We start from the raw sequence: 16,343 nt of genomic DNA, 5'->3' as shown, positions 1-16,343 counted from the left end.
AGTGTCGGATGAACTCGCACACGGTTTCCTTGTTCATCTGGACAACAAGGAAAATATCATTCTTCTTGCCGGGATGAACATACGTGCCTTGGAAGTTAGCCCGGAACAGGTCATAGAGTTGCTCCCAAGAGTATATTGTCCCCGGGGGTAGGTTGGTTAGCCAGGTCCTGGCCGACACATCAAGAGCGACGGGGAGGTAATTGGCCATAACCTTGTCGTCCCCCTAGCTGCTTGGATAGTTCTAGTGTAGATTTAGAGGAACTCAATGCGATTAGTAGTCTTGTTGTCATAACCAAGCTGGACAGTCAACCTTCTAAAGATTTGGATAGAAGGCCTGGCACCCATTGATGGCAACCTGATTGACTCGGGTAGCCGCGGACGCTCTGCCAACATGGGTAGGAGATCGGCCGTGAATTCTACTCGAACGATCATGGTGCCGGGGTGATCTCCAGTTTTGTCGTTGAGGAGAGGTCGACTGCTCCTTACGGGTCCTTGAATGTCTTTGCTCGTCGATGTCTTCGCGTAGGTCAGAGATATGATGGTTTCTAATCAACAAGGTCCTATGGCGGCGATGACCTGTTTTATTCTAGGGATTTCATCTTTACTAATCTGACTAATCACAGGAAGGAGCGGCATGAGACTTCCCCTAGGTAGAGTTGTTAGTGGCCACTTCTTGATGAGAGGTCTTGGCCTGTGCCTAAGCTTGCATTGTGAGGTCAAGTTGAGCCAACCCTTGCCCTCGGAACAAGACAGATTTGTAGTGGTGGGTTGTTGGAGAGGATCTTGTAGACTTAGGAGCCTTTGAGCTATCTGAGATCTAAAATGCCAGGCATCCTACTGGTGATTAGAAGTTATAGGATCCGGGTTCCCCGTAGGGTTTTGGAATCTAGTCATGAGACATTGTCATCAATGTGGGTTGATTATTGTTTCCCTGACTGGATCAACGATATCTCGCGAATTCGTTGGGTTATCGTCCGGATTAGATGGAGTGGCGCTTCCATCCCCGATGGTGAAAACTTCTCAGGGTATGCTCTGGTAGAGGAGGTGTCCATATCCATCATAGACTTGTCATTTGGAATATGTCTCTAGATAGGTCCTTCGACAAACCATGTTGTCAAAAGTTCCAGCGGAAAATCCGAACTTGCGGCGAACGTCGTTTGTGCGATCTTATTGGTCATCAAGTGATTCAAGCTCAATGCCATAGTCTCTGGCACACTAATCCATAAAATGACTTACCTCATCGCCGGACTCATCACTAGGAAGATCATCTCCTAGATCCACCTGATCGATCATTGGATCCTTCTTATGCGAGAGGGCAAAGTTCTCGTAGAACCTCTCATCCAAGAAGCCAGTTCTCAGTGCAGACTTGGGTCGAGCTGGCGACATGTTGTGTGGCGAAGATTCGATGTTGTTGATCATGATCCCCACGGATGACATCAGCTATTGATGATTAGAAAACCGCCGATCTTACAAATACAAGATTAGAGTAGGGGATACTCCCTCCTGCCGAATCGTGCATCGAAAAATAGAGATTTATACTAGTTCAGACCTCCCAAAGAATAATAGTCCTACGTCCTAAGTTTTTTAATTGATCTTCGAGATAGATTACAAGGGTGCCTTGGTTAGTCTAGATAGAATCTAAATCTGGTCGAGGGTTCCTCGTGTGTAGTCTCGGTGAGATATTGATGTAGATCATAATTGCAGAAGCCTTGAGGCTCGTGGAGTGATTGGGGCTTCCATTTGGCTTGTTATGACTTGACTTCTCCTGCGCAGGGTCCTCTAGCTCCGTATATATATGGAGGTTGCCGTGTAGCCTCCAAACTCCTTTCCGAGTTGGATTCTGTTATCTTTGGAGATAGACTTTTCGATTTACGAGATACCCAGGTACCCACAAACAGTTTTCATACGTTTAAGGATGCCTTTCCCAAGCACAAACGTATGCTTCGAGAATATAGGAAATCCTAGGGGATCTATATACATATAGAATATCAGTGTATGGTAGTTTTATATTACCCATTGTCAGCTAATGTAAGTATTCCGCCCTTATTAATTTATAGTGTAGTGGAGTATAAAATTCATATCAAACATTGACTCCAAGGGTGAAGTTTATTAATGTCCCCATCCGTAATGGAATTTATCTTTCAAGACAAGCATGCAACTGGGGGGGGGGGGGTTAACCATTCTTTAGGCACCATACGATCATCCATCCACTCAGAATGGGGATTTAATTGGTGATAAGAACATGAATCATGGTGATGTTGACCCTGCTTTGCAGTATGATTCAGACTGCATTGCTGAACATGAGAGCGATATTGTAGAAACCTCTTACAACAAGCGTCCTACTTCTATCAAGGTTGATAAAGGGAAGAGGGTTAAGCGTGATGATAGTGTGATTAAAGAAGTAACTCATGCTCTGCGTGATATGTCTAAGACCATGCGATTCACTCAAGAGCCATCCGATTGAACAATTATTCAAGACAATTGATGTCATGGAGGAATACCCATTATTTGTTCCACTTGAGCTGTTGGTAGGGATGGAAACGGATCGAATACACATGGAATCAAATTCGGATAGTACGATTTACCATATTTTAATTCGAATATGAATACGGATCCGGATATCCTCGAATACGAATACGAATCGGATAGTTCGAATACGAATCCGCATTCGGATATCTACTCGATCTTCGAAATTCAGGTCGGAAATTTAAATTTTTGAAAAAAATTGACTGAAATTTGATAAAATTCGACTGAAATTTGTTCTAATTTGATTGGGCCGGAATTTTAGAAAATTTGTTCAAAATTCATGTTGGAAATTTAAATTTTTGATCAAATTTAACTAAAATTTGATGAAATTTGATTGAAATTTGTTTCAATTTGATTGGGTTGAAATTTCGTTCATATCTGAAATTTCTAAAACTTTAGCAAAATTTGGTTCCCTGGTTGGCGGATACGGATACGAATCGGATATATCTCGAATTCGGATATCCACATTTGAATCCGAATCTCGAAAACGAATTCGGATATATCCATTTTAGTATCCATTTCAGAAACGAATACGAATACGGATATCTATATTTGTATTTTAACGGATACGGAATCGGATAATTCGGATTTTCTGCCATCCATTTCCACCTCTAGCTGTTGGTATGTTGAAGAACGACCGTTGGAGGTCATCAAGGAGTATGTTCACATATGGTTTGTCCAAAACTATCCATCTTCAATATAATATCCGTTTAGATGAAATTTTATAATAAATGTTTGTTTTTTATCCTTTTGACCGAAGTAGGAAAAATAATGCATGTATGATGCACTTAGTTCACTAGTTCTTGAATAATAAGCTTGTACCTCCGGATTAATAATTGTTTTCAAATAAATAAATTTCAGTATGTCTTCCCGTTGCAATCATTTCGTGTGTTCTCAGCAAAGTCCATTGAGCTGTGCGTGTTTGATTTTCGTGCAAGTATCTATAATTTAATTCTCACGCTTATACTGTTTTTCCAGAGAAAGGCGCACTAATTACAGTGTTAATTTTTGGAAAAGCATTTGACCTCTTAAATTTCTTAGTCTATTTAATATGAGTGCAGAAAAGGATACTAGTATCTATTTCGACATTAAGGCACATATTTCGCGGCTAGGATTTCTCGTGTAAGGAGTAAATCTTGGAACTTTTCATGTGATTCATAAGTTCCTGAATTTGGTTGCTTTCTGTGCCCAGAGGTTACAGATGAAACAGGGAACGGCTTGTTACGGCTTTCTTAGAGCTTGGTGATCCAATATATTGCGGAGATGTGGACAGTAACAGGTATTGCTAAAGACTACAGTACACATTGACTCTCAGCGCCTCGAGCACAGCAAACGAAAAAACAGTACGGTGGCCGATGCGATGACGGACGAGCGTTGGATCAGGGACATCTACTGCCACCTCACCGTGGAGCTGCTTGCAGAGTACGTGCTTCTTAGGGAGTTGTGCCGGATGTCGTCACCTGAACGCGCACGATGCACGGCGAGTACTCGCCGGAATCGGCATACTTATTGCAATTAGAGCGCGGCACACAGTCCGACTTCCCAAATCTATGTATGTGGAAGGTATGCACATCTCCCCACTGCAAATTCTTTCTATGGCTTCAGCTCCGGAGATGTCCGAACTACTATTTATATGATTTTTTAAATTACAATTATTTATTAGAAAATTATAAAAATATTATTAACAATCAGATAATTGCAAAAAAGTGAGCCTTAGAGTCTGTCTGTATTCTATGTGCCAATAGGTGGTGAGTCTGGTGATATAGAGGCGCCACATAGATGTTTGGCGCACCACATTAGTCATGTGCCAACAGGTGGATGCAAGGTTCCATGTTAGGGCTATCGGCATAGTGCCAACATGCCTTTAATATCAACTTAGCCACCTTCTGTTCTTCGTCTTCCATACACGAGGTCGAGCAAAGAGTAGCAACAATGACCACTATAAGAGAAATTATTTATGTAGACAGTTTGAAAACCTTATACGGAACCATTTTTTAACCATCTGTATAAAAGAGTCTGTACAAATCAAATTTATATAGACTTTTTTTAACCGTTTGTACAAATAATTTGTATAGATAGTTCGAAACTTAGAACCGTACTAAGTTTATTTGTATAGACGGTTCCAAATTTAAAAAATCTAAAAAATATTTTTCCAACCCACAACAGCCCCTTTATTATTATGTAGGCGCGATCGCAAGTCACACAATTTTTCACAACCCGTAACCTCAAACCTCGCACGAAACTTCATTACCGTCTCGTCTATCGTTCATAGCTGATCAATATATGAAAATAATCTATATAGGATATACTCTCAAAACAATTTGAACACTATTAGTACAGACAGTTTTAAATTTAGGACCATCTGTATTAATAATACATATAGTTTCAATTTTATAACCGTCTATATTTTTCTAAATTAGAACCGTCCCGCTGTTGAGCGTGATTGCTGTACAGAAGGTTTCGATTAGATCTCGCGACAGTGGTCGATCCAGTACTCTTCTGCTCGGTGGTCGAACGGCGTCTGTGAGAGAAAAAAACGAAAAGCAAGGAGAAAGCGAAAGGGAATTGATCCAATTGCTTGCGGCAAATTGATCCGTATATCATGTTTTCCCGGTCTGCACTCGATCCGCTCTCCGCTCAAGGCCAATTTTCGTCGAACCTAGCTGCCAATCTAGTCCTTGTAAGGCGCTGCTCCATGGATCTGAACTGCCACGGCCTTCTGAAATGGCTGGCTTGCTTGTAAGGTTGCAGATGAAGACAACGGTGAAGACCCACGACACGCGATTAGAGATCTCGACCAGACCATTTGCACGCGGTTACGACTCCAGGCGTCGCGTGCCGGAGCCAGGTAGCTCCCTTGAGTCATGGCTGTAGAGATGGACGGTGGCGAAGAGCACAGACGGTTCATTAATTAGAGATCTGGAACAGACCATTTGCACGCGGTTACGACTCCAGGCGTCGCGCGCCGAAGCCACGTAGCTCCTCTGGTCATGGCTGTAGAGATGGATGTGGCAGTTTTAAAATAGAACCGTCTATGTTATTACTGTATATAATATAGATATTTTAAATTAGAATTGGTTGTATAAAAATATACGGCATAGACGGTTCTAAACTAGTTTGTAACCATTTGTACTATACTATCTCACTTTGTTAGAATCGTATCTTGCTATTTTCTCAGATGGTTCTAGTTTAGAGCTGTCTGTGGTTACCTATGTGCAGACGTCTCCATAGATCCCATCAGTATAGAGGTCCCACTAAATGAATTATGTAGTAGTGGACTGTGCAAGTGCAAGAGCGAGGTGGTGGCGGGCGGGAGCGGAGCGGTGACCACAAGCAGCAGCAAGCGGCACGGCGAGCAGTAGCAGCAGCAAGCCACTTCGTCGAGCAATTTTTTGCTTTTTTAGAAACAGTATAAAATAGTTAGAATAGAGTAGGAATAGTTAGCATAGGATAGAAAAATTAGAATAGTTAGAAAAATTAGGATATGAAATTTAAACTAGAGTATAAAAATTAGAAAAGTTAGGATAGTGTTTTGGGTAGTTGTTAAGGACCTCGACGGTCGCCTGGCTTCATTGGTCGATGCCTTTGGGCCCACACCTTCTAAGGCTGCTTTCTGACTTCCAAGCTTCGGAGTAACTACTCCCGGAGCTATGACTCCGGAAGCATCTATCTTTTGGAGCCATATCTCCCGAAACCTCCATCTCTAGAAGCTATACCTCCCGAAGCTATCCCTCCCAGCCGAAGCCTCCATCTCCCAGAGCCGTGCCTTCCGAAGCCTCCATCTCCAAGAGCCATACCTCCCAAGGCCTCCGTCTCTTGGAGACATGCCTCCCCCTGAGCCCCCGTCTCTGGGGCTCGAGGTAGGCCATTGGGCCCCAAGAAAGATCTGTCAGGAGAGGAACGCTGGTCATCCTTTGCCTGCAAGGAAGTGACTGGCATCAATTACCAAGGCTAGTGGGCGCCGTCCTGACACCCCAGTACAATGGAAGTAATCCTGACACCCCAAACATCAAGGCGTCGGGCCACAATTAGCGACCGGCTCACCTCTCTGGGTACATGCACCCCAATAGTTACCATAGTTGATATTTATCTCCTATGTAGGGTAAAATGTAGTTATCCAGGATAAAACCATATAACTCGGCCTGATCATGGATATTTTGCACATAGCGGTAACTTGTACCCTAAGATACGCCCAACCCTATAAATAAGGGGCCATGGTCATCTAAGAAAAAGGACATGCTCAACACAGCATGGAGGAGAACAATAATAAGTCTTCTTGTGATACTCCCTCTAGTCCAGTCCATATTTTTACTATCAATACATTTGTGGTGTTCCTTCCTCTCAAACTTCATATCCAAGCTTGAGTCTCCTCCTTAGAAGAAACTCTCGTTGTACTTGTTGGAGCAAGATAATCTCTTAATCCAACAACACGCCGTCCGTGGAGATCTCGAACACAGAAGTGCTAAGAGAGGTAGGATGCCACCCAAAAAGACCAACAAGGCCGCGGTGATGGCAACCGACCCCCCGATCACACCTGTACGATAGTCTAGGCGACCAGGCGCAAGCCACGCCGATGATGTCCCCACAATGGGGGGGGGGGAGCGAGGGCCTTACAACCACCGCCAACCCAGCCATGACCATAGCTACGGCTGGCACCAAGGGGCTCCCTACCCTGGAGGCCCAGCAGCAACAACAACAGTAGGGTGGGGTCTCCGTTGCACCCCTAGGGGCCGCGGCCAACACGGTCGCCGAAAACACCATTCCATCCGAGCGTCAATCATGCCTAGTGGCACTCCTGACTCGTATGGAGTAACTACAAATGGCCCTGCGGGTCGAGCAGTAGGCTACCCGCACGACTGCCGCCGCCCCCGTAACAACTGGCGCTCTTCCGATCCAAGCTCTACGGGCCGATGAACCCTTCGACGCCAGGGCCCCAAACGTTCAGCCTCCGGAGCCCTGGAGCCGACGTCGCGAGGATCCCCTGCAAGACTACGACTCTCCACTGTAGGCTAACCTGCAGAGGACGCTCTTCCCAGAGGGTTTTCCTACCTCAAAGCTACCTAAGGTCAGGGGTAATTCAGACCCTGATGAGTTCGTCCGGTCCTACGCCCTTGCCATAGAAGCTAACAGGGGCGGACTGGCCACCATGGCTAAATGCTTTTCTCTCGTCTTGGAAGGGGTGGCCATACGCAGGTTCTGGGCACTGGACCCTGGCGCTATTCACGTCTGGTCCCAACTCCAAGACCTATTTCACAGCAACTTCCAGGGCACCTTCATTGAGCCAATAACCTCCGGAAGCCTGTTCACTATCAGACAGGAGCCAGACAAAACACTTCAGGATTACTTCTGAAGGTTCTCCTAGATCAAGACCCAGATTAGGGGCATATCAGACTCTTCGATCATCGATGCCGCGACCCAGGGCCTAGCCAAAGGCCCCCTGTACGATCGGCTGAACTGACATCTCATATGTATGGTGGAAGTCCTCATGACCAAATTCGAGGAATATGCATGCACAGAGGAGGAAAACCTCCGTTGTAGGCGCTCACGAGCTATCGAGACTTCCCCTGTCAACCCCGAGAAGTCACCCTCGGAGGTAGGACCATCAAACACCCCCTCTGCCCAAACGAAGAGGGGCTCCGAGGAGGCTCATACCTTCGAGCCCCAAAGGGGGTGGCAACGGCAATGTCGAAGCATCAACAATATCAGCCCCAGCTGCAGGGCTCCAAACCAAAACCACCCCAGGGGACGCAGCCGAGAACGCCCCAGAGTCCTCCTGGAGCGAGTCCGCGCTCTGAACCAGCGCTCCGAGGAGGAATCTTGGTGCACTCTACATGATGCGGGACGGGGACACAACACTGACAACTGCTGGGCCCTCACTACCTTCCGAGAAGAATACCTCGGTAGGCAGGCGGCCTTCGCCTCAACTGAGGGGGCCACCCAGGAGCGGTCTGAAGATCGTAGGCTACTGGCCAGCCAGCGGGTTGATCACCTGGCCTTGCAGAACCATCCGCAGCTGGCCCTACCTTCTCCGCCCTGGTCATTCGCAAGGTGATACAACAACGAGGGGGCATAGGGCAAACAGATCATCCTCGCTATATTCGGCAGAGGGAGCAACAGCTGCGCTTCGAAACGGTAGTGGTGAGACTATGCATGTGGGGTGTACCACATCAGAGCAGCCAGCATCCATCGACAAGCCCCTCAATGGACCGACGCCTCCGTGACATTCACCATCGATGACCCTAAGGGGGGTGAAATTTCCTCACTTTGATGCCCTGGCAATCTCAACCAACATCGCCGAAGTCGAGGTCCAGAGAATACTGGTCGATGGAGGCAGCTCGGCGGACCTTCTATTCATACATGCCTTCGACCAGCTCTGAAACCCGTGGAGCCGGATCTTACCAGGCCACAGACCCCTCCAAGGGTTCAATGGGCCCCCCTCGATGCCTTGGGCCAGATAGAACTCCCAATCATCTTCGGTGAAGGCCCTGCAGCAAGGACAGATGGAGGCCAAGGGCAGACGAGAACAGGCGCAGGCGAAAAGGCCGCTCAGGGAAATCCCTCCCCTTATAAAGGTAAGGGAGAGATTACCCCCCCCCCCCCGCCTAGAAAAATGATCGTATACCCTATCCCTTGGCCTGCCAGGCCACGATCATAGGGAAGTGGAACTACCCCCCGTGACTCCCCTAACCACAGGACACCACGTGTCCCACGTCCGCCTGACAAGGCGTAGTCACACCCTTCTCACAGGGCGCATTCAATGCCCCTTGTCATCAGTGTCATCAAACCGACTGTTTAGATTACATGGGTCGAATCTTCCCAAGCAAGCCAAGAGATATTAGGGACCATGAGTTATCGACAACAAGATAGGGACTGCCGGAGACCCTGCTCTAAAAGAATCGTGGGCTTGACCTTTTCGCTGGCCGCCCTCGCGAGGGCTACTGTTGGGGTCGTTGTTAAGGACCCTCAACGCCCCATAGCTTTGCTGGCCCATGGGCCCATGCCTCTCGAAGGCCACTTCCTGACTTCTAGACTTCGGAGTAACTACCTCTCAGAGCCATGACTCTGGAAGCCTCCATCTCCCAAAGCCATGCCTCCTGAAGCCTCCATCTCCCAGAGCCATGCCTCCTGAGGCCTCCATCTCCCGGAGCCATACCTCCCCCCAGAGCCCTTGTCTCCGGTGCTCGGGCAGGCTTCCCAAAGGCTACGAGGTAGGCCATCGGGCACAAGAAAGATCTGCTAGGAGAGGAACACCAGTCATCCTTTGCCTATAAGGAAGTGACCGGCATCAATTATCTAGGCTAGTGTGCGCCGTTCTGACACCCCTGACATCACGGCGCCGGGCCACAACTGGCGACCGGCTCACCCCTTTGGGTACAGGCACCCCAATAGTTACCACAGTTGATATTTATCTCCTATGTAGGGCAAAAAGTAGTTATCCAGGATAAGACCTTATAACTTGACCTGATCATGGATATTTTGCACATAGCGGTAACTTGTATGCTAAGCTATGCCCAACCCTATAAATAAGGGGCTATGGTCGTCTGAGCAAAAGGACACACTCAACACAACACGGAGGAGCACAATCACTAGTCTTCGTGTGATACTCTCCCTAGTCCAGTCCATATTTTTACTATCAATACATTTGTGGTGTTCCTTCCTCTCAAACTTCGTCTCCAAGCTTGAGTCTTCTCTTTAGAAGAAACTCTTGCCGTATTTGCTGGGGCAAGACGACCTTTTTCTCCAACAGATAGGAAATTTAGAATACAGTAGACCTAATTCAGAAATTTGCAGTAGTTAGAAAATTTAGTATAGTTAAATAGAAATTTAGTATAGTTTGAAAATTTAGATTAGAATAGTTTGAGGTAGTTCTGCAATGCGGAATATTTAGAAAAGTTTCAATATTTAGATAATTTAGAGTTAGAAATTTAATTTCTACTTTTTCCAAACTACATATATGTCGGTATAATTAGAAATTTAGGTATTTAAATACTTACATAATTTTGGTAGGTCAGTAATAGTTATAATTTAGAAATTTAGATTAGTTTGTAGTCAAATTTGTTATGAATTTGTTGATATAAGTAGAATATGCAATTTGATATGACTAGAGACATATATGTAGTAGAAATATTCCATAGATGTAGGATATGTAGAATAGAAATGATGTGGTTTTTGGCAGCATTGTATTTAGAATGCTAGAGTGTCCACATATTTGTTGTATAGTAGCGGTGACATTTGATAGATATGTATAATAGAAATGTTGAGGTAAAAAAGATTATGTTATCATAGATTATATATGGTCATTACAATTATTTGAACTAATAGAGTATATTATGGTTGTTGAATCAGAGATGTCGATCGTAGTGGGGTTCAAGGTTTTTTACGGCAATGGATATGTCACGCATTGTGACAGTGAGGTGAATTTGAGTAACTTTCAGTATGTGGGCACAGGATTGAATAGTACGGGAGAGATAAGGCAGGACGAAGCTTTTGGGTGGCCCTAGTCTGTCATAGCAGCGGTTGACAGTCAAGGTTCTGATTCCCAGGCGTCTCAAAACCGAGTGGCAATGGGAGCTTTCGGAGCTAAAATATTCCAAGCAGTGTCAGCAATTTGTGACACTAGGGTTGACATGGGATTTTCCCCATTGCATCTTTATAGAATTGAGCGATGTTGGTTTGATAGAAGCCAAGCCTTATACTGCAGAAGATGTTGATGAAAATGTTGTCATTGAGGAGGAGAATATGGTTGCGCTGGTTCCCGTGAGGACAAGTGCACAGGCTGAGGCTGAGATGGCAAGAGAAGAGCGTAACGACGGCGAAGATACTGAGGCTGCAATGGTTGCTAATCCATTGCTGATCAGGGGGAGCAGGACGAGGTACTAGTTGACCAAAAGGAGGTAGATGACGACGAGTTTCGCATTGTGGACTCAGGTGCTGGAATGAAATGGGGCATGGAAAGTGGTATTATTGAGAAATGGATGAATTTTGCAATGGACAAATTTTGCAATGGAGAATTTGACAGTCAATGATGGACATGAGTTTGTATGGGAGTATGATTCTATTGTGGTGAGTAAAGGGAAGATGTTTCATGACAAGGTCAATTTGCAACATGAAGTGAAGAGATGATATTTCTTAGAGAGGGAGTTCAAGGTGGTTATTTTCAATCCTTGGACATATGGTGTGAAGTGTTTAGCTTAAGGTAGCACGTGGCGAGTGCATGTCTTCTTGCTGAGGTGTGAGACTATATGGGTAGTGTACATTGTTGAGCCACATACTTGCAATCTGAGCTGACCTCTTCCTGCATACAGGAACATGATCGCTGATTTTGTGGCAAAGGAGATGTACCCAGAGATTGTGAAGAAGACTAGTATATCTTCATTTGGAATTATACATGCTATTGATAATAGGTTTGAGTACAAAATTTCATATGACATAGCTTGAAGAGCGAAGCAGAAGGTGTTAGAGAAGAGGTTTAGCACATATAAAGACTCATACCACAACCTCCCTTCACTGATAGAGGCTATTCAAGGGAGAAACCTGGGCATCTGCATTGCTACTCATGACTTTGTTAATCAAAATGGAGATTGAGTCCTTCAGCATGTGTTTTGGTCATTCGATTGTATGATCAAAGCATTTAGACATTGCCACTCAGTGATGTGTGTGGATGGGACATTCCTCACAAGAAAGTACAGGGGTAGATACTTACAACTATCGGGGTAGATGGTGAGAGCCAGGTTGTGCCTTTGGCTTTTGCATTCGTCGAAACCGAGTCTACAGAGTGTTAGTTGTGGTTCGTGCAGTGAGAGTTAGTTGTGGTTCGCGCAGTGGGTTAAGGTAGGTGTTGTTGGTAATAGGCCAAACATGTGTGTCATCCATGACCATCATGTAGGCTTGTTGAATGCTATCAGGACATTTCAAAGTGGTGCAGGTGAAGTATTTCCTTAGCCGGATTTGCATAGTCATTGGTGCATGCGGCATCTCAGAGTGAACTTCTACAAGCAATTCAGGAGCAAGATATTGATGGATCTTTGTAAGACGCTGTGTAAACAAAACCAAAGGCAGAAGTTTGATGCATTGTGGCAAGAGCTAGATAGCCTAACTGGTAGGCACATGGAAGAAGTTTTGAAGAAGCCAGTTGTTCCAAGGGAGGAGGAGCCAGGGGGCTTGGATCCTTTACCACTAGAGCCGCAAAGTGTGACGAGGAGGAGGAAGGGTGGAAGGAGGGTTAAGTGTTTCTCCTACTGGATGAAACACGAGCCATTGGAGAAATGGGCATTCATTGTGAACACTGATGCTTCACGGTATGGCATTATGACAACTAACCTTGTAGAGGTTTATTCCATCGATACCATGGGATAAGATCTCTTGTGCCAAGTTTGCTCTCTCTACGATCTTTATGTTTTCGCATTTACATACTTACAATCTACCTTTGCATGTTCACCTTCCTAGAGTAGTTTGCTAGGATTGGCTATAGGTTACAAACCTTTTGAACGGTAGAGTAGACATACTAAATGAACCTAGAGCACATTCAGATAGAAATTGATATATGTTTATCTTGCGAAGTTTTTGGAGCCGATTAGTTTTAAGTGTCCTAATTCACCCTCCTCTTAGAACGTCACCGATCCTTTCAACATCTTATATGGAAGAGAAGAGTGGGAAGGGACATATGCATAGGGTTCTACCTATGGTAACAGTCAGCACGTGTTCGAGGTGTTGTTACGTGACAAGGTTAAAGCTGGCATCAGAAGGTACGAAATAACTATGGAATGCAGGTTGTGGCTAACAAACAACAAGTGACAATGCACCTACAACAAACCATCCCTAATGCATTTGCCTTGCTCCCATGTGCTAGCTTGTTGCACGAAGGGAAACATAGAACCAGAGCATTTTGTGTCGTCGTACTACTGGAATAAAGTCATAGAAGGTACTTGGAGTGACGAGTTGCTTGGGTGGCAGGTGGTAATGGACTACACAAAGCTGCTCGAGAATAGGCCGACTTGGATTCTAGATCCAAATATCAAGGTTGACACAAATGGGTAACATTAGACCCGGTGTATTAGGAATGACATGGACGCTGCTAAGGGGACACGACTTCGCAAGGAGTGTCTGGTATGTAGAGGGCCACATTCGAGGGCACAGTGCGATCATTATCCATTGGAGACTCTGGCGTCAGGTGAGTAGGTAAGGTGTGTGCCGGTCCTCCAGGTGAATAAGAAGAAAAACACTGGAAACTAGAATTAGCTATGAATGTTCTTTACGTTGTATTACTAACTGTTTGGCATCCTAAGTTTGTAATATTCATGAGACTATGTGTCAAACTATTGTAATATTGGGACCATATTGTGTTATGTGTTGAACTGTAGTAATATTCATGAGACTATGAACTGTTATAATTCAGAATCATGTTGCATTATGTGTTGAACTATTGTAATATTCAAACTATGTGACAATATGTATCGAACTAGTGTAATATTTAGACAATGTTGTCATATGTATCGAATGGTTGTAATATTTGCACATGGTTGCAACATGTAGCAAACTGTTGTAATATTGAGACTATGTTCTAATATATAATGTGCTGTAATTTTTTCATGTTGTTGTAATATGTGTTTCAACCTGTGCATTATTCGTTCTATTTTATTTACTATGAGTTTTATTTTTATTGTACACTTTTTGCATTTTGTTACTATGTGCTTGTGATATTTATTATGTTATGTAGCACAATCCTTTTTTCTTCCAGGTATGGAGCTCATCGACCGGGTGATCAATGCTCACTTGGATGGCATCGAGTTCCACCCCCTTGCAGTTACGTAATTTGGACCACTTCTAGAGGCTCGACCATCATTGGATCCCGAGGTATTATGATCCTCCATTGCATTTTTGTCGTTGTAATATGCTAGTTTTTTACTCTCCTTGTGTATTTTGTCATGGGTTGAGGGCCTTGGGTCTACTTCTGATAGCGTGCCTCCTCAACCCAACTAGGGACTGGGCTCCCTTGATTCTCCTGAACTGGGCACTCCTGACAGCGCTTGTGGACCGTTGGAGGTCAAAGATGCACTCCTTCACCTGCCCGTAGGTGAGATGACTGTCACCCTACAGAATGTCTTCATGCTCCTTGGCTTGTATTATAGTCACTTGCATTCTTATATTAAATGTTTTGTCTTGTGCATTGTAAACGGACACGTGCAAGGATGTGGGCACCAAGCTCTTAGACTTAGTGGATCATTGGGAGGTGATGCCACGTCAGGTTGACTCGGCTGAGCTGATGGCCAGTCTTCGTCGGCTTGCACGTGGTTGCTTGGATGGGGTTCGATGCGCTTCGTGCTAGAGGTTGCTGGACATCGAGCCCAGCACATGCACTAAGGCTACAACACCACGTTTCGACACCAAGCCCTTGTCATCCTCTTAGCCACAAGTGATGTGCTACATGCTGACTCTGGGTTTCTTCATGGGGGCCATGGTTCCAGGTATGTATCTCTCAAATAGATCCCTCACGATTGCACATTAAAATTGGATGATTATCTATTGCACAACATTTGACATGGTTAAAACATACAACGGCCTTGCCAGGCTCCTTCGCCGCTGCGTCCGGCTCGACGGCAAGCATACCAGACAATTGGCTGGTGGTTCCACCTGACGTACAGGGCCTATCATAGACTAACGGGGGCACCTCTACTGACGCAACCCTCTTAGGACAACCCTGCCACCCCTGCGGATGCTGCACGACCTCGCCACCTGCCTCGTGACCCCTGACGTACTCGACCAACCACGTTTGTCACCGAGTAGTTGGGCACCATAAGGCATTAAGCGTGCACATGGCCATGGCGGCGATCCTTGACTCTTGCAATAGATAGTTATTGCATATGCTTCATATTATTTCTCTGATGTGCATGTCATGTTTTGTACTATGGTTATGTGATGCCCATGTTATCACCCTTGTTTTTATTTCCTGCCAATTCGTTCCTTACAAAAGCATAGCAACGTGTGGTCCTATCTACGCTCAAAGCATAGCAGTGTGCCGTCCTATTGTTTACAAACCATACAAGCGTGCGGTCCTATCTGTCTTCAAAGCATAGCAGCGTGATGTACTTCGTACCTTCAAAGCATTCTAGTGTCACGACATTTTGCGTTAAAAGCAATGATAAGTGTGGTCCTTCCTGACTCCCAGTCAACGCTTGGAGTGCCGACAGGAACACCCCTATTAATACATTTGCATCCCGCTTGGGGTACTTGCCCCATTACATCGTTTATCTTTCAATTGCGCATAGCATAACCACAAGCTCGAGACCATAGATGACCCGATAAGAGGGGGAGGAGTGTATCATGGATTCTTGGAGGAACCACCCCATGGGAGTGCCTCAATGGCACGGACAACTATTATGCAGGTGTGGTAACTAAGCTCGGATGTCTACCTCTTCTATGTTGAGACTTTGGCAAGACGATTCTTCATGTATCCTAACCTTGACGATGATTTTACAGTGTGTTCATCTTCTTCACTTAGTTCTCACAATGCTAGCCTTTAATACAAACGACTGTCATAACATCTTCGAGTTTTTATCCACAGCCTAGCCAGTTCATGGAATGGATTGATGTGGCGCGACCGCCTACAATGGGGGGGGGGGGGTACACCAGAGAGGCTAAAACCAAGTGTGAGTATGAGATAAGGATGGAGGAAGAATGGCAACGCCAGGAGGTACGTCAAACGCGCCAGCAGGTATGTCAGCCGTAAGAACAGGAATGCAAGCGACAAGCTAAGAATATTCAAAGGTAGGAGGAGCATTATCATCTCTGAGAGGACATTCAGAGGTGGCAGGAGATAG

Source organism: Phragmites australis, chromosome 11, assembly GCF_958298935.1.
Source record: "Phragmites australis chromosome 11, lpPhrAust1.1, whole genome shotgun sequence".
NCBI lineage: Eukaryota > Viridiplantae > Streptophyta > Magnoliopsida > Poales > Poaceae > Phragmites > Phragmites australis.
Note: the sequence above shows the minus strand (reverse complement) of the source record.